Raw genomic sequence first — 4,465 nt, 5'->3', positions numbered from 1 at the left:
ATTGAAAAATATGATAGGAATTGCAGAAGCTACAGGGGCCCAGTGACAGAACAACGTAGTATTCTCAATGGAATCATAACAAAAAGAATTGGTTTCAGAATATTATAATGCTATATGGATAGGTTGTCATAACATATGCATTAAAATACTCATATTGTTGCTATCTATACATCGCCTTCATCAGGTGTGGCATCCTGCTATCGATCCGTGTCAGCCTCAGCCCCACGATGAGAGACTTGCTTGCCATGACCTATCGCGTAATTCCTGAAGAGACCACGAGGTCAAGTATTCCTGGGCAAACCTTTCCATATTATCTCATCGTTGATAAGCATATTATCGACTATCTTACCAACCTAGCTATCAAGATTCAAGACAATGATTTAATTGCATATAGATACAATGTAATTATTTATAAAAGGGACCAGTCTCGAGATGGAGAAGAGGTTATAAAGGATGAAGTATTTAATTGTTTGACTGTGCCTACTCATGAATTTTTATTTATATGTTTCACTCAAGAATTATTCATATGATTACAAACATCAACGTTGACTATCATAGCAAATGGACGATTGGATATGATAACAATAGGAGTTTTTAATGAATTTCTACAAATCCTTTCATCCCTGAGATATTAAGTAGTCTATGTGAATTAGAGGAACGCTTTTCATAACGAGGAAATGTGGAATCCATTCGTATTTTTCACAGTAGTGAAGAAATTTCTAACTATGGAGATGTAGTCTCTCAAGACTGGTCTCCTCGCTGCTTCAACCTGATGCACTATGGGCATGCAAATGCTCTCAGGTAGGCACGAGCGCTCGGTGATGAGATGGTTATCAATGAAGAGGAAATTATAACCAATAAAGGACCCCCGGTCTTGTCTCTCGAAGAGAGTATGGTGATGGTGAGTGGTTTGCAGCGGGTCGATGAGGTTATAGTTGATGCACCATATGCAATAAATGAGAATTTCATGAAGAAGTTGTTTGACGAGTATAATATTGACTATATTATACATGGAGATGATCCATGTCTTCTCCCTGATGGTAGTGATGCACATTCCCTTTACAAGAAGGTTGGAGGATATAAATAGATCAAACGTATTTAGGGTGCTTCTAGCACTGATATATTTGGTCGAATGTTGCTCTGTGTAAGGGACAGACCAAACAGTGCCAATCAGGATTACTCTAATTTGCAGTGGAAATTTAGTCATTTAAATAGTCACAATGATGATGGTGGAATTTCTTCAAGTGCAACTCGATTTTCCCATTTTCTACCTATATCTCACAAGGTTGTGCAGTTCTCAAATGGAAGAGGTCCTGGACCACAGGCACGCATAGTCTATATTGATGGTGCTTTTGATCTTTTTCATGTTGGACATGTAGATATACTTAAATATGCAAGGAACCTTGGAGATTTTTTACTTGTTGACCTTCATACAAGCCAAATTATCAGTGCATATAGGGGATCCCATCATCTAGTCATGAATCTCCATGAGCGTAGTCTTAGTGTGAGCATGTCCGTATGTGGATGAAGTTATAATTAGTGTCCCGTGGGAAGTCACTAAATATATGATTAAAACGTTCAATATTTATTTGGTTGTGCACAGACCTGTTGTTAAGAACAATGACTCATTAAATGGGGATGTTGATCCTTATTCATCTCCTAAGGGCATGGGGATTTTTAAGATTATAGGCATGCCGAGAGATATAACAACTACATCAATCATGAAAAGGACAGTTGTGAATCATGAAGCTTTCGAGAAACGAAATGAGAAGAAAATTGAAAGTGATAGGAGGTATTATGAAGATAAAACCTACGTGATTAGTGATTGAGCATTCTTAGGCCTCATCCTCATCCATTTACGTTTTAATGTTTACCTGTTCCACATGTTGTAGTGATTAGTGATTGAGCATTCTTAGGCCTCATCCTCATCCATTTACGTTTTAATGTTTACCTGTTCCACATGTTGTTGTCTCACTACAACAATTTCAAATAAATCCTGGGGGCGCAGATCTTTTATTGCTATTGATTATAATCAAATCATGTTTTCATTGGAAAATCTAGTAGAAGGATTGATGAGGCTCATCAATATGTACATTATGAGCATCATGATTCCATCTTCCAACTTTATAACTATCTCTTTCTCACATTTATTTACATTTTTGTTATATTATGCTTAGTGATAGGGGTAAAATATGTTTGTTGTGTCATGTGGCCTAATATGGTTTAATTGCAGGAAATGGAGCCATTTTGAGATGATTTCTATGCAGGGGCTCGAAGTAGACAATAGAAAGAGAATATAGCGGTTTTTCCACCTCTTTAACACCCTCAATCAGCCCAAGATCACAACACTCTCTCTCATCAGCTCCAGGTGATTGGCAGCCAAGCAAGTGCAGTTAATGAGGAAAAAGATCCACCATTCTTGAGTTGTGGGAGACAAATATTTATCTCTTCTAGGGAGATGATAGTAGCTACCCTCTTGTATAAATCAACATGTTAAAGAGCTCATTAGGGTTCAAGTTTTGTTTTCAGCTAGGTAGCTATTGAGCTCAAGTACTTGACACTATTATTTTTTATTGTTATGTGATGTATTAGATATTGATGCAATGATAATGAGAAGTTTCTTATTGATTCATCACTGAGCTAGTTCCAAAGGCCCGAGGTTCCTGGGTTTGGGCCCAATGCCAGTGGCTTAGGTCTGTCTTGTGTATTTGTATCTGTTTTTAGTTGAGAGTTCTTATTAGTTTCTTACATTTCATTAGAGAATAATCTATCAAAATCTATGATTGCAAACTCAACCTCATCTCTGTCATTGGAGGATAAAGAGAAGGACTTACAAGCGCAGTCCAAAAGTATTATGTTTATGATTTCTTGGAAGAATATTTGTGTTGGTCATCTTTTTTTCATATGCTTGTTTTAGTTTAGGAGTTGGTTTATTTTTGGCATAGATTAGATCGCATTTAAATTCAACTCATCTTTTCCACTACTAGTTGTTTCATTTTGTCAATGACAAACGAGTACATGCATGTGATGATTGCAGGGTATTTTGGATTTGTAGGTAAGAGAATTTTCACCACCTCCATCTTGGACTTCCTCACCTTCTCTTGTGAGCCCCAAATTTTTTCATAAAAGTATGTTCATGAGATCATTTTCCTAGGGCCACCAAGAGCATCCCTCCTAATGCAAAAGACACCTTCCACAGGCTCTGAGATGGGATACGGGATTTGGCCACCTTTCACTCAATTACCTCAAACTTTGTCCTCCTTCCCATACCCTTAAACCATAATTTTCAGTTTTTTTACCTTCTCGGAAACCCTCCTGTACCAATACATGGCACCTACAGAAGCCTCCTCTAGAAGCCTGTCTCTTCATCAGTTTTGATCCTTTCTGCAATTTTCACTTAAGTTAAAAGGATGTTGACCCCCAGTTGTGACTTCATGATCAAGGGAAACTCTTAGGCCCCTCCAAACCCTCCATTTCCTTCACTGCAAAAATATAATAGTGATTAGTTTCCTTATCACAGATTTGGCACAAATAGAACAGTGACTTACATGCAAGTGTGAGTTAGTTAGATGGTACATAAAATTTTGTATTATGGTTTGGTAGGTTAGCTTCTTTTCTGCAAGTAGATTTGATAACTAGATGTATGCTTGCAAGATAATGTAGTTTCCTTTCTGCAAGTATTTTATCTCTTTTCTTTTCAGGAATTGATTCAATAGCATTTGCAAATTGAAGTTAATAGAATTTCCCTTTTCATAGTTAGAGTTAGCTTCTAAATTTCGCCTTCATTATCTAGTTTTCATTATAATTCAGTAGGAGCAATGGTCTTGGAGCACTATTGATCAAATGTCCTAGTTGAGGGTGGCATGGGTAGAATCCCATATACTGTGCATATATCACTGTCACTTTGAAGTTTGTACGAACCTCGGGTTGATAAATAGAGTTGATAATCCCTTGGGAATTGCAACACTCTTGGTGCAATACCAGGGTTCACCACTTTTTGGTGTCATTGTTGTGGAGGTGTCTAGAAAGATGTTATTTCTGTTTAAGCATTGTTTTATGTTTTTAAGAATTATTTTCCATTTTGCATAGAGTTTTAAAGAAGTAATATAAAAGATAAAGATAAAAAATTTCTTTCATGCTTCATAGGAGTAGAGATACTCAAGGAAAATTCTTACCAAAAATCCCCACACCCTCAAGCAGTCAACCTTCACTCTTCTTCGGTGACGGTCAACTTTCCCCCCTGACTACAAGGGAGTTAGAAACCCCTCTAGGTGAGAAACCTAAAATATTTGAAGAACCTATTGGGAAAGAGGAAGAACCCACTTCACCTACCCAACCTATGGCTGAAAAAAGGAATAATGAGGTTTTCCCTATTAGGGTGACTAATGGAGAGGCTAGAATGCAGAATATAATCCCTACTTCTCTTCCACACTTCCGTGGATTAACCTTAGAGGATACTGATACC

The 4,465-nt window shown here is 37.3% G+C and overlaps 1 pseudogene; it reads left to right on the top strand.

Moving 5' to 3' along the window:
- The first annotated feature begins 227 nt into the window (after window positions 1-227).
- Window positions 228-1,829, top strand: LOC149192991 (ethanolamine-phosphate cytidylyltransferase pseudogene; annotated as a pseudogene).
- Window positions 1,830-4,465: the final 2,636 nt, after the last annotated feature.

Source organism: Pinus tabuliformis, chromosome 2_2 (genome assembly GCF_031772625.1).
Source record: "Pinus tabuliformis cultivar Carrire ecotype Pingquan chromosome 2_2, CPIR1, whole genome shotgun sequence".
NCBI lineage: Eukaryota > Viridiplantae > Streptophyta > Pinopsida > Pinales > Pinaceae > Pinus > Pinus tabuliformis.
The sequence above is the reverse complement of the archived record's forward strand: the minus strand, read 5'-3'. Positions and strand labels throughout refer to the sequence as shown.